Genomic DNA, 19290 nt, shown 5'->3' with positions numbered 1-19290 from the left:
ACAAGCACACGCAGGACGTCTTTAGCTGTGTACAGCAGGTCTCAGGAGTCATAACCACACACAGGACGTCTTTAGCTGTGCACAGCAGGTCTCAGGAGGAGTCACAAGCACACGCAGGACGTCTTTAGCTGTGCACAGCAGGTCTCAGGAGTCACAAGCGCACGCAGGACGTCTTTAGCTGTGCACAGCAGGTCTCAGGAGGAGTCACAAGCGCACGCAGGACGTCTTTAGCTGTGCACAGCAGGTCTCAGGAGGAGTCACAAGCGCACGCAGGACGTCTTTAGCTGTGCACAGCCGGTCTCAGGAGGAGTCACAAGCGCACGCAGGACGTCTTTAGCTGTGCACAGCAGGTCTCAGGAGGAGTCACAAGCGCACGCAGGACGTCTTTAGCTGTGCACAGCAGGTCTCAGGAGGAGTCACAATCACACGCAGGACGTCTTTAGCTGTGCACAGCAGGTCTCAGGAGGAGTCACAATCACACGCAGGACGTCTTTAGCTGTGCACAGCAGGTCTCAGGAGGAGTCACAAGCGCACGCAGGACGTCTTTAGCTGTGCACAGGTCTCAGGAGGAGTCACAAGCACACGCAGGACGTCTTTAGCTGTGCACAGCAGGTCTCAGGAGGAGTCACAAGCGCACGCAGGACGTCTTTAGCTGTGCACAGCAGGTCTCAGGAGGAGTCACAAGCACACGCAGGACGTCTTTAGCTGTGCACAGCAGGTCTCAGGAGGAGTCACAAGCACACGCAGGACGTCTCTGGCGGTGTCCCGCAGTGCCTGAAGTCACCACCACGTGCAGGTGTGGTTTTTACGGCCTACCATGCACACCGCGTCCCAGATAACCTGGTGGCTGGCTTCAAGGGTGCATGGGGCAGCCAGGGAGGGCAGAGCGCCCACTCCTGGACTCAGAGGCGGCGTGGCCCACAGGCGGTGGTCAGCGGGGACGGTCAGGGCAGTGTAAGTCAGGGTCCCAGGACCCCCGAGGACCTGGGCCCGGGCCCGGCCGGGGTCACGTGACAGGCGACTCCGACCCGAGCCCAGCGCGCAGGCTCGCGCCGGCCTTGGCCGGAATCAACTTCCGGTGCAGAGGTCTCGGGCGCCGGGTGCTGCGTGGGCCGCGTGTATTTGGGTTCCTGGGGGGGCCCCCCACTAGCCATCGCCCTCGGGGTGTGTGTGTGGGGGTGTAGGGCGGTGGGGGTGTCCGGGGCCGTGTCCAGGCGTCCGTGCTGGTCCGTGTGTCCCGGCCGGCGCGCCGGAAGCGAGGCTGCGGCGGGAACAGGTAAACGCGCGCTCGCCTTCCGGGTCTCCTCAGGGCGAGGGTGGGACGTTCGGCGGCTCCGGGGCCCCGCAGCCTGGGGGTGACGGGGCTTGTGTGTGTGTGTGTGTGGGGGGGGTCGGGCGGTGCGTGACCCCGCTGCCAGCCTCGCCCGCAGGTCCGCGGTCGCCACTCGTGGGAAGCCCGCACGCAAGTTCCCGTGACGCGAGCTCCTGCGGAACGGATGTTGTGAGCGCTGCAGGTTTCCGGCCGGCGCCTGGAGGGCGGGAGGCCCGCGGCCCCCGGTTGCTCCGCTCCGGGTGGATGCAGGGACGCGCGGGTGGGTGGGCGGACGGGTGCATGGACGCACTAGTGCATGGTTGCACGGATGCGCTGGTGCATGGGTACATGGGTGCACGGATGCATGAATGCACGGATGCACCGGTGCATGGGTGCACGGATGGACGGATGCTCGGATGCACCGGTGCATGGGTGCACGGATGCTCGGATGCACTAGTGCATGGGTGCACGGGTGGACGGATGCTCGGATGCACCGGTGCATGGGTGCACGGATGCATGCATGTGGGAAAACCGCGCTGGGACCGCGTTCTCCTTTGGGGCGACTTTGAGCCACGTGTGGATGCGGCCGCCACAGTGCCGTGTGTCACGTTCACGCGGGAGACCCGAACCTGTCGCGTCGTTTGAGCTCCGTCCCCACCGTGTGCAGAGAAGCTTTTGCGCATCCCCATCCCGCGCCCGCTGCGCGCTGCACGCTGAAGCCCTTGCGGCGCTGGCTGCGGTTGTCGCTGCTCCTCACGCTTCCATGAAAGCCCAGGGTGGAGCCCGCGTTCCTGCACGGGGAAGGCTTGGCTCAGCTGCTGGTGACCCCGAGGCCCCTGACTCCTTCCCTTCCTCCACCGTCTCCCTGCCTGAGGTCTTCTAGAAGCAGTTTGCGTGAAGGGATTATGTTGGGCTCCGTAGCATCTTGTTCTGACCTCACGGGGGCGGGGCGGGGCGGGGGAGAGGGGAGGTAAAAAGTAAATTGCAGCACACTTAAGGATGGACTGATGGATGATGGTTGGCCTGTCTGCTCTTGTCCCTGGGATCATCTCTGCTACCCTTCCTTGTGCAGTATTGGATTGGCAAGGAAAGTTCTGGACCATCTGTGTTCGTGTGACGAAAGTGATAATAATGTATGGTGGAGGAGACTTGTCCTGGCTATTGAGTTTAGCGTCTTCCAGGCTAACTAAGAGGTGGTTTTGAGGGGTGGGAAATTGGGAAATCGCATTGTTTACTGGTTACCTGTTAACACAATAAAATCCAAAACGGAATAAACATAAATAAAACAAAGTGAGAAAACATAACATATCTCTTTCATTAAGTGGAAAAATGTATCGTCTTGTAGTGATTGGGTCAGATTTAAAAAAATAATCATCTGTATAGACTGTACAATCTGGTTAGAAAAATCAGAGGGGCATTATGTCTTTTGTTTGTGTTGGTGGCAGTGAAAAAAGACAAGAAAGCCATCAGTTGTCTCAGGCCTGATTGAACAGACAGGACTTTGCCTGCACTGCATCCTCAGCTCTGTTGCACGATTTGTCGAGTATGTAAATTATTGTAAATAAAGAATGCTTTTTGAAGAGTGTCTTTCTCTGAAGTCACAACCACGTGCAGGTGTGGTTTTTATGGCCTACCATGCATACAGAGGGAGGGAGGGAGGGTACCATAAGTCAAATGTGAGTGGATTTGGGTTGATAAGATGTTTCCATGTAGGAATATGGAGGGGGAATGTTTCAGGCAAGTTGGTCCAAACTGTGGTTCATAATCATGGTGAACCTTCCTCAGCTTGTGACTTGACCTTGTATAATCAGAATTTAAACAAGACCACTTTTAGTATTCTTTTTTACTCATTTCTTGTTTACCAATGTTACTTTTTTTTAAGATTGGTAACATTTTAAAGATTTTTTGGTTTCCTTACTGTTTCTTGCTGCATTACATTTCCAGCAAGCTGTGTTTAGTTTATTTAAGTCCATGCATGTTTCTCCAAGGACATATGTCATTTCTTTTAAAACTTAGTTCTATTAGGGTGTACCTTACAGCAACAACAAAAATTACATCTTTGTGTAAACGGACACACTGATGCTCAGATAATGGCCACTACAATCCAGACAATTGCAGCTTTAAATAGTTCCCTTCTCCTTGCCCTGGGAACTGTATGTATCAATTCCTTGTACCTTCTCTTTATTGGAACGTCATGTAAGTGGGTTAAAACAGCATGTAACCCTTTGTTCATGGTTGATTTCACTCATGTAATGCTTTTGCAATTAACCCTTGTTGATTCCTGTATCAGATTTTGTGTTCCTTTTCAAAGTGGAGAATAGGTCCTTGTGTGAATACATTGCAGTCTTAATTTTTGTATTTAGGATTGAAGCTGCTATAAACATTCTTTGTCCATATTTAGATCTCTGTAGACTTTAGCTGTCCTTCCTTCGGTTAAGTACTGAGAAATGGTGTTCTTGGCACCAGACGACAAGTACGTGTTTACTTTTGTGTGGAATCACCAACTGCTTCCCTCTCTCAGTGGTGTTGGGTGGGTCAAGTTACTCTGCATCCTGCTCAGCACTTGGCATTTTATTTCTCATCTTACCAAGTGCAGGAACTACAGGCATGTGTCATCACACCTGGCTCTCACCTGTGCCTGGATTTTCTGCTGACTAATGTGTGAAACATCACTGATGTGCTTTATTTATTTGCCATCTCTATGTGTTCTGTGGTGAAGCATCTGTTCAAATCTTCTGTCCATTTTTATTGAAGTTTTTGTTACTAAGGTAAAGCGTTGTATACTGTGTGGACACAAATCCTGTATGCTATGTTCACAGTTGTTTTTTCTTTTTCTTTTTTTGAGTCTGCAGTTTGTTCATTGTTGTAACAGTATTTCATGAACAAATTGATGAAATCTGGTTTATTTACTCTTCCTTTTTAAGGATTTGTGTTTCTGTGTCCTGAGAAGCTGTGCTTCACCTAAGGCTGCAATGTTGTTTTTCCTTCATAGCTGTTTTCCTTTAGAATGTTTGTTTTAGATTTGGATTTGGACCTGTGATCCATTTGCCATAGTCACCTTCTCATTGCTGGTGCAGAGCACCTGACCTGAAACAGCTGATGACAGGCAAGTTTTTATTTTGGTTTATAGACTCAAGGGGAAGCTTCATGACAATAAAAAAACATGGCATGGCCAGTGGCTGGACATCACTTCTGCCACAACAGGTGGAGAACATCAGCAGGAGATTGAGCCTATCTCTGACAAGGAGAAGCTGGCTATAACATCCCTAAGCCTGCCCTGACAGTATAACTGCTCCAGCAAGTCTTCACTTCCCAAATTTCTACCAGCTGCGGACCAAGTGTTCAGAACATGAGTGTATGGGGAAAATCTGATTCAAGCCATCACATTCTGCTTCTGGGCCCCATAAACTAATGATCATTATTATTATTATTATTAAGTGCATTCAGTCCACTTTTAATAGTCCCCATAGTTTTTAGCAATCCCAATACTGTTCATACATCCCCATAGACCATGGTCTCCTAACTGTGTGCCTGTAAAACAAAACAAAAACAAACAAACAAACAAACAAACAAACCCCATAGTGGTATAACATGCACACTGCAAACAATGACATTGGACATAGCAAGGAAAGACTGAACCATCCCTAGATCTAAAACAAACAGGGCAAACATTAAATCCTGTAGCTCCAAGTCCCAACATCTGTAGCTAGTGATGAAGTTTGTGGGGTTCCAATTTCACCCCTCCAGCTGGACTGCCCATAGCCCATGGAAAAACACCGTTCTGAGGCAGCAACTGTCCTCAGTGTCTTTATCGGACATTCTACAGTGCTGGCAATTCCAAGGAATCCAGTGAAATCCATGATTCATCTTCCACCAGCCCTCTTCTCGTAGACTGTTAGCCTCTGCATTGCCCAGTAGGTATTCCAAGAAACAAACTACATTTTACATCCAATGACTCGTTCTTTCCTTCATTTTTATTATTTTGTAGTACCAGATAGGTTGGCAAATGTGTTAATCCAGGGGGAATTAAAGTGAACTTTGAAGAGCAGGATAACTCCAGTCTTCAGACTCCTTACTTTCAAAAGAGCCAGCATTCTTCTTGCTGTCTCCATACAGAGCAGCTGGTCCAATCTCAATGGTGATGATCTCTCAAACAATTACAGGTGAGGCAGGCTGTAGTGTTCAGGTTGCGTTTCTTTCCATGTCATATCCTGCTCACACCAGTCCATTCCTTCTAAATCCAACCCTGCACAAGTTCGCATGACAGAGGCAGAATGCAGCAAGCCTGTTACACAAACTGCTCTCTCAGTTTGGACAAAGCCTCACAGCCATGGCTACACAGTTTATAGTTCTTCCTGCATTTAGGTCTTTTGACTTTTACCAGAATGGTCTATGAAACTGTTTTGAGCATTGCAATGCATCTCTTAGGGCAATGTGTGTGTGTGTGTGTGTGTGTGTGTGTGTACACACACACACACACACACACACACACACATATACACACATTTCTTTTTGTTTTTGTTTTTCAAAGTAGGGTCTCATTCTAGCTCAAGCAGACCTGGATTCACTATGTAGTCTCAGGGTGGCTTCGAACTCATGGTAATCCACCTACCTCTGCTTTCTGAGTGCTGGGATTAAAGGCATGCACCACCACACTGGCAGGGCAAGTTTTTTTTTAAAATTATTTATTTGCAAGTAGAGAGAGAGAGAGAGAGGGAGGGAGGGAGGAAGGGAGGAAGAGAAATACTGTGAGAGAATGAATGAATATGGGATGCCAGGGCCTCCAGCTGCTGCAAATGAACTCCAGGTGTCTGCCACTTAGTGCCTCTGGTATTATGTGGGTACTGGGGAATTGAACCTGGATCCTTTGACTTTGCAAGAAACCACATTAGCCACTAAGCCACCTCTCCAGTATAGGATAAGATTCCAAATTCTTCCACATATTTTCCTACAAATCAGTTCCAAAAGGCCAAAAGCTACATAGGTTTGTAGAATCACTGACCAGTCTCCTCTGGTACCAATTTTATGTTGTTGTTTTTATGTTGTTGCTGGAACAAAACCTAGCCAAAAGCAGCCGATGGAAGAAAGTTCTTTCTTTTAAATTTATTTTTTTATTTTGGCTTACTGTGGTGGTTTGAATAGAATAGATGGCCCCCAATATATTCAGTTGTTTGTTTGTAGTTTGCATCTGCTGGCTACCTGGCTGGAGGCAATATCACTGGGTGGATTTTAAGTTGTGGTGGTGGGTTTCAGATTTCAATCTAAAAATATGCAGTGTGATAGCTGGAGTTCCTGAAGTGTGCTGTGGCTTTTGACCTTTAGGCTGGTACTTCTCTCTCTCCCAGGTTGGACCTGTGAAGGCAGGCCAGCTTCTTCTGCCACTTATCGAACTTACCCTGGATCTGTAGGCTTCAATAAATCCTTCCTCCATAACTGTGCCTGGTCTGGAAGTTCATCTCAGCGAACGTGAGTCTGTCTGCTACACTTACAGTCTTCAGAGAAAGCCACGTGATGGCAGGGGAAAGTATGGCATGAGCAGAGGCTGAACGTCACATCTGCCACATCAGGTGGAAAACAGCAGCAGAAAAGTGAACTGAACTCTAGCAAGAGGGAGCTGGCTCAAACACCCCTAAGCCCACCCACAACAGCACACTTCTCCAGCAAGATTATTGCCATTAGCTGTTATCAAACATTCAGAACACTTGACTTTACAGGGGACATCTGACTCAAAGTATCACACCATTGTAAGGCGAATTTTGTATATGATATGAGGTGGGGGTCAGGGTTCTCCCCTCCCGCTCCTTCCATTTCTGGATGTACAATTTTGTGTGTGATATGAGGTGGGGTCAGGGTTCTCCCCTCCCGCTCCTTCCATTTGTGGATGTACAATTTTGTATATGATACAAGGTGTGGGTCAGGGTTCTCCCCTCTTCCTCCTTCCATTTATCGATGTACAATTTTGTGTGTGGTATGAGGTGGGGTCAGGGTTCTCCCCTCCCGCTCCTTCCATTTGTGGATGTACAATTTTGTGTGTGTTACGAGGTGGGGGTCAGGGTTCTCCCCTCCTCCTCCTTCCATTTATCGATGTACAATTTTGTGTGTGGTATGAGGTGGGGTCAGGGTTCTCCCCTCCCGCTCCTTCCATTTGTGGATGTACAATTTTGTATATGATACAAGGTGTGGGTCAGAGTTCTCCCCTCCTCCTCCTTCCATTTATTGATGTACAATTTTGTGTGTGGTATGAGGTGGGGTCAGGGTTCTCCCCTCCCGCTCCTTCCATTTATGGATGTACAATTTTGTGTGTGGTACGAGGTGGGGTCAGAGTTCTCCCCTCCCGCTCCTTCCATTTGTGGATGTACAATTTTGTGTGTGATACGAGGTGGGGTCAGGGTTCTCCCCTCCCTCTCCTTCCATTTATGGATGTGCAATTTTGTGTGTGATATGAGGTGAGTGTTTTGCAGCAGAATTTTTTTTTTTTTGAGAAGCTATTCTTACTGTCCTTTCTGCATTGAAATGCTTTTTTGGTACTCTTGTCAAAAATTTATTGACAATATTTGTATGAATCTGTGCTTGACTCTGGTCCATCAGCCCGTGTTGTTCTTTGTCCAAAACCACAACATGCATACCAAATTTTTTTGAGTGTCTTGAGAGTCATGTCTGTACCCAACCTCCCACCTTTAGGTTCGTTCACATGTTTTCGATCCTTTTCTTTCCATGTTTGTTTTAAAGAACAGTATAGTGATATTCTGATAGAATTGCATTGCAGTGACATTTAGTATTTTCTATTGCATCAGAAAGGACCTGCCTCCATTTATTCAGGTCTTAGGTTCTCTCAGTGTTAAGCTTTCAACATAAACATCTTGTGCATAGTTTGGTGTGTTTGAATTTATATTTTTTTCTTCTTTGGTGGTTTCATTGTAAATGGTAATCTACACATGTTCGATTTCCTGTTGACATGAATAAATTTATGTTCATATATTGTTCTTCCATTCTCTGATCATATTTATTTATGAAAAAAAGATAAAGAGGGGGGGAAGAATGAGAAAGAGTGGGCATGGTAGGGCATCTGGTCACTGCAAATGTACTGCAGATGCATGTGCCACTTTGTACATCTGGCTTTACGTGGTTACTGGGGAATCAAGTCCATCAAGATTTGCAAACAAATACCTTTTAACCACTCAGCTATCTCTTTTCCCCATTATAATTTTAATATACCATTTAAAAGTTTTTTTTGTTTATTTTTATTTATTTATTTGAGAGAGAGGGAGGGGGAGGGGGGAGAGGGAGAGTGAGGGGGTGAGAGAGAGAGAGAGAATGGGCACACTAGGGCCTTCAGGCACTGCAAACGATCTCCAAATCCATGCACCACCTTGTGGATCTGGCTTACGTTGGTCCTGGGGAATCGAACCTCAAACCAGGGTCCTTAGGCTTACAGGCAAGCGCTTAACCACTAAGCCATTTCTCCAGTCCCAAATACCATTTTTTATCATATTAAAAACGTCATCTTGGGCTGGAGAGATGGCTTAGTGGTTAAGGCGTTCGCTTGCAATGGCTAATAAATCATCTTTGAATCTCCAGGTTTCACATAAGCCAGATGCACAGTGACGTAAGTGTGCAATGTTGCACACACATACAAGGAGGCGCTTGCATCTGGAGTTTGCAGCCGCTGAACTCCCTGCTCCGCCCACTCTCTCTCTTGCTTTCTCTCTCAGCCTCATTCTCTGAAATAATAATAATCAAAAGTCATCTTTGACTCTCATTCCTCAGCTTTTCATTTTGAGGTTATAGTCAGCTGGATGTGTCCCAGCTTGCCACCGTCTCTGACAGCTGAGGACTCAAACAGTTGGCTCTGTTTGCTTTTGACAACTGCCACTTGGGGAAAAGGTTGCTGATGCAGGGCAGGCTTCGAGCCAGTTCAAACACAGGCCAGCTCAGAAGTGGCATTTTTTTTTAGGCAACTGCTGGACAGGTCAAGACTGACAGATTTTGAGGGTGGGCTTTGGAAGACACGCAGTCACTTTTGTCCCCCCAGCCACCCCCAGCTGCGGGAGTGCACAGCATCGCTGGGCCTGTGGTTGTCCGGTGATCAGTGCTGGGAGAAGCCGAGGAAGCGAAGGCAGCTGGCGTGACCCGGCGCCTGCTGCTGCTCCTTACGTCGGCCTTTTCCTTGAGCACACGTGCCAAAGATTGCCGCAAGCCTTCCATCAGTTTCCGGAGTTCTGGGGAAGTTGACTTTGACTGTTTTTGCCACCATTGCTCTTGTTTTGTGAAGAAAGTTCTCGGAGTTCCTGGTCGCCATCTTCCTACTGATGCTGTATGACATACCTGAATGGTGCAGGTTGTTCTTGGTGCTGGTTTACGCCAACGCTGTCCTACCCTTTACGCCATCTTCATGTATTGTGTGCATACGGCTTCAGATCAGAGGTCTTTTAGGGATGATCTCAACTGAGATGCGTAAAACTTTCTTGTACGTTTTAAAATTACTTAGCAGTGTTAGTGCATTCCTGACTTTAGAAAGGTGGCTGCAGTGCAGGGAAGAAATCACAAATGTATAACAAAGTCAGCTGAATGAGAAACATTGATTTTGTAAGGTAGGACATAAAGTACGTATTGTAATAAACATGGTACATGAGACCAAGAATGTTACCAACTATTGTGCCACATTTTTATAAGACTGAGCACACTTATATAGACGTTTCACTTTAGGCTTGTAAATTATGGCTAAAAAGTTAATTGGGGTGGCCAAGATGATGGTGCTGAAAGGCAAAGTTAAAAGCAAGTTGAAACAAAGAGTATTTACTGATTATGTTTTGTATACTATTCCTGGACATACTGTATACTATTCCTGGACATACTGTGTACTATGCATAGACATAATGTGTACTATGTCTGGTCATACTGTATACTATACCTAGACATATTGTATATTATGCCTGGATATACTGTGTACTGTGTCTAGACAGACTGTGTACTGTCCAGTCATACTGTGTACTTTGCCTGAAAACACTGTATATTGTGTCAGGACGTACTATATACTATGCCTGGACACATTTTTAGGGAAATTGGGTTTTCTGGGTAGGAATTTTCTGAGGGTAAAGAAAGACAGTAAGAATCCCTCTGACTTCCTTGACTTGTTGAAATCATCTTGACTCTTACTTGCAGCTTTTGATGTTTTGGTTACTGATGGCACCTGATGTCTCCCTTCTTGCCCTGACCTTTAATGGAATGATTAGCATCTTGTGTTGGCTTGTGTCATAAATGCATGTTAGGATCCAGGGCCTGCAGAAAAGGTTCACAGGGATCATGGTCTGCACACTTCAGGAGGCGGGCTTACAAGGCCGTCTGTTGACCTTTGGGTTCTTCCAGTGTGAAAGCCTGCTTGGTATCCATCACTTTCTAACTGAGGAAGACACACATGCTCTGCAAACGCGGTGGTCAGTAGTGATGCGTTACATACCACGGGAGCCTGGCCTGACGTGCTTGTGCTTACTTATCATAGAGAGTATGCAGACATCTCCTCTAGTGGGCAGCAGCAGTTCCAGATTTCCAGTTATCCTGAGTTTAAGGTGCAGATGAATGGCCTTGCATTTCCGATTTTTCTCGAGGGAGACTCACTACATACTTTCAGGATGCATCTTTCTCTTCTCTTTACTCCCATGGTTGTATTGTGAATGTGTTACTTATTACCCGGCTTGTGTCCCATGTGTGACTGATAGGTAATATTGCCAGAGGCTCCCCTTAAATATACAGAGGGTGTCAAGTAAAAGTGTAAAACCACAAACAGAAGATAGTTGTGGTGGTTTGATTCAGGTGTCCTCCATAAATGTAGGTGTTCTGAATGCTAGGTCCCAGCTGATGGAGATTTAGGAATTAACACCTCCTAGAGGCAGTGTATTGTTGGGGGCAGGCTTAGGAGTATTGTAGCCAGTTTTCCCATGCCAGTCTTTGGCACACCCTCCTGTTGCTATGGTCCACCTTATGTGGGCAGGGGGTTGATGCCCACCCTCTGCTTATGCCATCATTTTCCCCTACCATCACAGAGCTTCCCCTTGAACCTGTAAGCCAAAATAAACCTCATTACTCCCCACAAGCTGCTCTTGGTTTGGTGATTTCTATCAGCAATGTGGACCTGACTGCAGCAGGTGTTATAGCCAGCTTCCTCTTGCCAGTGTTTGGCACACTCTCCTGTTGCTGATGTCCATCTGATGTTGGCCAGGAGTTGATGCCCACCCTCTGCTCATGCCACTGTTTTTCCTGCCATCATGGAGCTACCCCTCAAGTCTGTAAGCAAAAATAAACCTTATTTTCCCTTCAAGCTGCTCTCTGTTGGGTGTTTTCTGCCAGCATGTGAACCTGACTATAACAGCAAAGTTGGTACTGAGAAATGGTGTTATTGCTGCTAGAAACCTGACTGTGTGGCTTTTGGCCAGTTGGAGCAGATTTTCAAGAGAAATGTGGAAGGATTTGAAACCTTGGCCTAAGAGATGCCTTGCAGTTCTGTAAGTACAGCTTGATGGACTATTCTGGTCAGAGTTGAAAGATATGAAGGCACTAAGAACTATGGACTATGACATTTGGCATATGAGGGTGAGAAAGTGCTTCACCTGGGTGGGACCAAAAGTAGTTTGTGTGAGAAGCTTGCTGTTATGCCCATGTCCTGAGAAGTTGGGCAGAGTTGCATTGTGTAGAAATGGACTGGTCTATGCAGAGGGATATGGCACAGAAAAAATGAAATCTTTCAGCTGAAACTCTGACTATTCAGCTGCAAATGTATGAAAAATTACAATCATTGAGATTGGGCCAGCTGATCTGCACTGAGACAACAGGAAGAATGTAGACTCTTTTGAAGGGGTTGAGAGCTCAAGGAGTGTCCTGTTCTTCAAAGTCTGCTATTCCCCCCTGGATTAACAAGTTAACACCCTACCTGGTGTTGTGGAGTATAAGAAATGCAGGAAAGAGAGGTCATTGAGTTTACAGCATTGTCTTGAGAATTGGAAATGGCCATGGGCAGAGTGAAGCAGGTTTGCTGGATGCCTGCATGGAGACCCCGTGGGTCCATGAGGATGAACTGTGGATTGCAGTGGAGACACAGTGGAGCCACAACATGGCTGCCAAGGAGAGCTGCCGGCCCCAGGTGAAGTTTTCCAGGACTGTGAGTAGCCTTAGCTGGAGGGGCGGAATTGGAATACCAGAGACTTGTTGCTGGTCAGAATTATCGGACTTGGAGACTTGCCACTGACTAGAGTTGCTGGACTTGGAATGGAGCTACAGAGTTTTATGTTTTCCCTGGTTGTTTTAAATCTTGTACTGGTTGAATATTTCTTTCCTGTGTCCAATGCCATCCTTTGTAGTGTGAATGTTTATTCTGTGGCATTATGAGATTGTTTTTGGATATTTTTTGGTGTTATGGCTCAGTTAAAATGTCTTGGACTATGGGGATGTTCGAACATCATTGGGATTGATAAAAACTAAAGGAAGGGTCTGGAGAAATGGCTTAGTGGTTAAGCACTTGCCTGTGAAGCCTAAGGACCCTAGTTTGAAGCTCAATTCCCATGTCCCACGTAAGCCAGATGCAAGGTGGCACATGCATCTGGAGTTTGTTTGCTGGAGGCCCTTGTGCGCCCATTCTCTCTCTCTCCCTCTGCCTCTTTCTCTCTTTGTCTGTCGCTATCAAATAAATAAATAAATAAAAATAACAACCACAAAAAATTCAAAAAAAACTATAGGAAGTTTTAAAGTTGGATGAATGCATTGTATTTTGCATCATGTATGGCTATCAATTTATGGGGACCAGGGGCAGAATGTGTTAATTTGATTCAGGTGTCCCCATGAACATTGGTGTTCTGAATGGTAGGTCCCCAGCTGATGGCAATTTGGAAATTAAAACCTCCTGGAGACGGTGTATTGTTGGGGGTGGGCTTTTGGGTGTTATAGCCAGCTTCCTCTTGCCAGTGTTTGGCATACCCTTCTTTGCTGTTGTACCTCTGATGTTGGCCAGGGGGGTGATGTTCCCCCCTCTGCTCATGCCATCATTTTCCCCTGACATCATGGAGCTTCCCCTGGAGTCTGTAAGACAAAGTAAGCCTTTTAAATTTTTTTTCCCTATAAGCTGCTCTTGGTTGGGTGTTTTCTGCCAGCAATGTGAACCTGACTGCAACAATAGTTATATATGAGTTAGTGAATATACTAAAAACACGAATAAGTGAATGCAACAGTTTTTTTGAGTTTAGTTACATTATCTTCGGTAGAGAAATGGGGCCTGCTGACATTTCTGTGGGACTCTGTGGGACTTCACAGCGTATGGGGACTGTCGGGAGAGCCTAGTTTGCCTAGTCCGCATCATGCAAAGAGGAAATTCTGTCAAATATTACTCAGGGAGGTGTTCTGTTTCACAGATATACTCAATTATGAGTGAAAGGAGATCAGTCAGTAATGTTTTGTTTTCAGGTAGGGATTTTTTTTTTCACATAACATGAATGATTAGCATTTATATGCTTTTAACACTTTGGTACGTAGCATTGACACTCAATTACTTACTAGGCATAGAGGTAAAAAATTACAGGTGATTCATACAAACGTCATGATCAGATGAAAGAATGTGATGAGGAGTCTTTTTTTTTTTTTCCCCTCTCTTGAGAGGGTCTTACTCTACTTCAGACTGACCTGGAATTCACTATGTAGTCTCCGAGTGGTTACGAACTCTCGGCGATCCTCCTACCTCCGCCTCCTGAGTGCTGGGATTAAAGGCGTGTCCCACCACACCCGGCTGATTCTTGTATTTTTAAATCAAGGGGAAATGAAAATTAGTGGTTAGAATACGTTTTATTTCATCCTGGAAAAATGTGAGCAGTCCAGCAGTTCCTGTGTTTCTCTTGGTGAACAAGGCTGTTTTCTCTTAAAGAGACCCTGCGGGCAGGTCAGGCCTTGGATAGGTGCATGCAGAAGGGTCTGTCAGAAAGGAAGTCACCAGTGATGTGAATCAGAAGCTTGTGGAGTTGAGGAGAAACCTTTGCCATGCACTGCTCAGGTCCCAGGCACCTGGGAGAGGCCTTGGGTCACAGAAGCAGTTCCTTTGGGCCTTCAAGGTCATCACAGCCCCGTAGGTGAGAGTGGTTTGCACAAGCACAATGCAGTGCAGTAAGGACACTGGCTGTGAAGGAATGGAGCATGTGGACATACTGTTTGAATGCACCTGGTGTCATCTGAGATTGGGAATGGGGACATGGGGCAAGACCCTGATGAAGTTGGAAGCATTGAACCCCTAAATTGTAATGGGCCTTCCTTGCAGTCAGATCAGACTGGATTTATTGACATGGTGCTTTAAGTAGGGAGGCTGCATTTCCTGATGTGACTTGTGGAGTTAGAAAGGACAGTAGTAGTATGTGTTTGGCTAACTAAAACATGGATGAAAAAGCAGTTTACAGGGCTACAGAGATGGTTTAGTGGTTAAGGCGTTTGCCTGCGAAGCCTAAGGACCCAGGTTCAATACCCCAGTCCCCATGGAAGCCAGATGTACAAGGTGATGCACGCGCCTGGAGTTCATTTGCAGTGGCTGGAGGCCCTGGCAAGCACCCATTCCCCTCTGCCTCTTTCACTCTCTCAAATAAGTAAAATTATATTTTTAACTTTTATTTTTGTTTATTTATTTGAGAGGAGGGAGAGAGGGAGGGGAGGAGGGAGGGGGAGAGGGGGGAAATGAATGAGAATGGACATGCTAGGGCCTCTAGCCACTGCAAATAAACTCCAGACACGTGCGCCACATCAAACCACCACACCCCTCATTACCACTTGGCCTGCATGAACTGGGTATTTGACTTACCAGCCATAAATTTTGATGTTCACAGTATTGGGCATTCCAAAACTTTACCTCTATCCATGAAGAACTTTTTAAAAAAATTTTTAAAAAATTTATTTGACAGCAACAGACAAAGAGAAAGAGAATGGGCATGCCAGGGCTTCCAGCCACTGCAAATGAACTCCAGACACATGTGCCCCCTTGTGCATCTGGCTAACGTGGGTCCTGGGGAACCAAGCCTCCAACTGGGGTCCTTAGGTTTCACAGGCAAGCGCTTAACCGCTAAGCCATCTCTCCAGCCCTCTTGAAGAACTTTTTGACTGGGCCCGAGAATTTAGTCGACATAAGGCAGATGAACAGGAGAACACGTGAATTTGTTTGTTCCATGTGACCTGAGCGTCCTCGTAAGGAAATGGAGATGGGACAAGCATTTAGAATCTGTCACTTCTGTTCCGTTTTGGACAGGGAGCAGTGGCTTGTGATGGTGACCTGGCAAAGGGGTGGGGCAGGGTAGGAAGCCGGGAAGAGGAAAGCAAAGATGGTAAGATTGGGTTCAGGCCATTTTGTTTATCTGGATTTCCCTCGCTTCTGCTTCCTGTCTGTGAGGTAGAAGTCTTCCTTTCTTTTTTGTGTTGGGAGTTCATTTTTCACACGGGTCCTCATCGCCTGCTTTTAAGAAGCAGGAAGGAGGGGCTGAAGAGCTGGATGGTTAAAGGCACTTGTTTGCAGAGCCTGATGGCCCAGGTTCAGTTACCCACGTAGAGCCAGATGCACAAAGTGGCACATGTGTCTGGAGCTTGTTTGCAGTGGCAGGAAGCCCTGGTTTGCCCATACTCACTCTCTGTTTCATAAATAAATCAATGTATCAAAATAAAACAACAACAAAGAAGCAGATAGGAGGCCAAAAGTGATACTTGCTTATCTGCTATGTGCTCGTTACAGCTTGAAAGCTCTTGGCTAAGGTGTCTTTATTCTTAATGACCGGTATGCCATCAGAGCATGATGTAGGGTGTCATGCCCCACCTTCCTCACCAGCAGCACTCACGCAGAGGTGGGTACTTGTGATCGAGGCCAACACATGTTCCACAGGAGTTGTCCTAATGCCCATGGCCCCTTCGCTGCTATTGCCTCCCCCCTCCCCGTCCTGCCTGCACCTCTGGCCCCAGGGGGAGTTCCCTGTAACTGCTTGACAGAGTTGGGCCCAGGGCATAGATGACGTGCTGGCACCGTCCAACGAGGACATGTGCCGCATGAGTGACTTCTGGGGTCGTCTCTGGAGAGCGGGGGAGGGAGCCTTTGTGGTGGGTAGAAGTGTGAGCCAGCGTGTTGGCCCATTCACTTTGCCCACCACAAGTGTCCAGGTGTGCGTTCACATACATATGCACATGTATGGGTTGTGGCCTGTGGTTTGGCTAGATGGTTAGGCATATGGAAGGAACACACTGGAAAACCGATGACAAGGGATCCCGATAAAGACGGACGCGAATAAACCTTTCTGAGTGGGAAAGCCATCCTGCAGATACTTGTGCCCGCCCATGTGTTTGCTGACCAAGGATGCCACCAGCAGCGGAGCCCACCCTCCTGGGCTCACGTCTAACATGGCCGCGTTGGAAGACATTGATGGTGGACATACCTTAGCACGTCTGGATTTCCAGACGTCCAGAATGCCAGCGGCACCCACCAACAGTGACACCGTGACTGGGCACGATTCCCCAGGGTGGCCAGCCAGCCCTAGCGGCTGAGTGTTCCAGAAGCTCTTTGTAAACTTCACTCAAGTCGTCTTGTCGTCCGTGTCCGACTGTCTTTCTTTCTTAATGTGTATCTGTGGGATCTATTTTTACTCTCCTTTTTTGCTGACTGACTCCGTCCCTCCTTTCAGTGTTTTCTTTCTGCATCCGTTTTCAGTGGAGACACTGTCCCCTGGCCACGGGCCGTCGTTCCTCATGCCTCGTATGCTGGTCAGTTTTGACGGGAGGCCGGGTGTTTTGTCAGTCGTTGAATGTTGTCCTCATTGCCATGTGCTGAGTTTTGTTCTGCTTCTTCTTTTGAATCCATTGCTTCTTCCTGAGGCTGCATTTTAGTATTTGGCTTAGCTCCGTGTTAGCCCCAGCGGGGGACACCCTCCCAGGGTTCTGTTATCAATGCGCGCGCTCTGGGTGTGGTGGGACTTCCTGACTCCCCTGCTGGGAGGATGAGCCACTGCTGGTGTACGTGAGCTCCGAGTGTCACCACCGACTGTGGGTGCTTCTGCTCTGTTCAGGTGTAACCCATGACGAGTGAGTCCTTTAGTATCACAAGTCCTACGAGAGGGTGTCAGGACCCTGTGCCTTCCGCGTTCGGCAGTCAGCGTCCAGCATTGTAGCTGGGAGGCTGGAGGGTTGGGACGCTCAGCTCATAGTGACACTGCACTGGTACTGGAGCTTGTAGGCCAGTTCTCTGGAACTCATGTCATCTTACCTGTCTGTAACTGGTGGCCTTCTACAATCGTGGCTTTTCTGTCACCCAGACCCTCTGCTGTCCTTTGCTTGTCAGCACGCTTGCAGTCCTCAGTCTCACCTGGCTTTACTGCTGCCCATCTAGTCTCCGGAATACTGAGCTGCTGCTGGCTGCCTGGCGCAGGTGTCACCAGAAAGGTTTACCCGCTTACCTGCTCTCCCCGTCGAAAGGCCCACAGAAAGACACACGACGTGGATAGAGCTTTATTGGACGGAGCCTCTGCTGGAGTCCCAGGGCCCATGTGCAGGAGGGAGGTCTCCAGACCTGTCCCCAGTGTGAGAAGACTCTGCCCTTTTATAGCCAGTCACCTGTGGTTACTGGCGGTGCTGGGCAGGGGAGGTGCTCCTCTCCGACCAGATTGAGGACTGCTGTGGCCAGCATCATCTGGAGAAGGCTGGAGGCAGGGCCACCCAAAGTCACTTGCAGCTGTCTTATGGTCGAGTCTCCAGAAGCAAAGCCCCTGTTGGAGCGGTGGCCGTGACAGTTGTGGTGGAGAACAAGGCATCTTCAGGGTGCTCTGAAGACTCCAGAATGGGCAGCTGGACCGGAGTCTCCCTGAGCCGCAGCGACCGGCTGACAGCTTAAGGAGTTGCAGGAACATTGGCTGCATGATTGTCAGCTCTTCAGCTCTCTGGGAGAACAGTGAGTCCAGAGTTGAGGTTGCCCCCCCCCTCCACCTGCTGATGTCACGAGCGACATTTCTTTCATTTTGTAGCCTCATCAGACATGGGGACAATGGCAGACGCTCTGGCCTGGCTTCCATCTCTCCTAAGCAGGGACTTTGGAATGTCACCCGACTCTCCTCACGGGCTGCTGCTCCTGCTCCTGCTGCCGGGCATGGGGAGGGGCCTGACTCTGTCCTTCAAGCAGCTGAATTGTCCAAGTCTTTCAGCCTCATCCCTTCAAAAGGCAAAGGGCATCTGGCTGCTTGTCCTCAGTATTGAACCTGGAGTCTCCTCCAGCTCACCGGACCTGAGTGTGCTTCGTCCCCAGCCAGATGCCCTTAGGGATGGCCGGGTCCTGCTGCACTGTCTCACAGACAGCGTCTGTCCACTCACTGTCACTGAGTGACTTTGTTTTTGTCTGTGAACTCTGTGTGTGCTCAGCACCCAGTTTCAGAGTCCCTTTATGTCCCCGTGGTCCTTGACTCAGATTCTTGGCCTTGCACATTCCAGCTCCCTTGTAAATGCTTATCTGTGGCAGAACGGACTGAGGAGGCAGCTGTGTTTGGACCCCCGCGCTGCATGGTTTGGCCTGAGATTGGTCTAGTTTCTGGGCTTGGCAGTTATAGTGCCTGCATTGTTTGTTCCTTTTCTTTTAGAATTAAAATCTTGTTCCTTTGTCCAGTATATGAAAACCATCGTGTCAGATTCTCTGTTCAATTTTCTAGCTGTTTAAAGTGATTTCCCTTCTCATGATCCTGGTAAGCGTGATGGCTACCTGTGGTGCGTACAAGCAGCCGGGATCATCCCGTTCGTCCTTCTGTTACCAGAGCTTTGGTTTTGCCCTGAACATCTTGGTGGCTATCACTGCGCTTGCTTATCCAGACTCCATCCAGGAGTATGTACGGGAGCTGCCTCCTGACTTTCCCTACAGAGATGATACCATGTCAGTGAACCCTGCTTGCTTGGTCCTTATTATCCTTCTGTTTATCAGCATTATCTTGACATTCAAGGGCTACTTGATT

The 19290-nt window shown here is 47.9% G+C and overlaps 1 protein-coding gene across 1 annotated transcript in view; it reads left to right on the top strand.

Annotated features, from left to right (window-relative positions):
* The first annotated feature begins 1172 nt into the window (after positions 1 to 1172).
* Positions 1173 to 19290, top strand: part of Ccdc91 (coiled-coil domain containing 91) — a 179268-nt gene continuing 161150 nt past the window's right edge. Inside the window, exon 1 of the mRNA XM_045139554.1 lies at positions 1173 to 1276. The gene's annotated coding sequence lies outside the window, so the exon portion shown is untranslated. The remainder of the gene's footprint in view (positions 1277 to 19290) is intronic.

This window comes from Jaculus jaculus, chromosome 22, assembly GCF_020740685.1.
Source record: "Jaculus jaculus isolate mJacJac1 chromosome 22, mJacJac1.mat.Y.cur, whole genome shotgun sequence".
Taxonomy (NCBI): domain Eukaryota; kingdom Metazoa; phylum Chordata; class Mammalia; order Rodentia; family Dipodidae; genus Jaculus; species Jaculus jaculus.
This window is presented reverse-complemented; position numbering and strand designations above follow the sequence as displayed.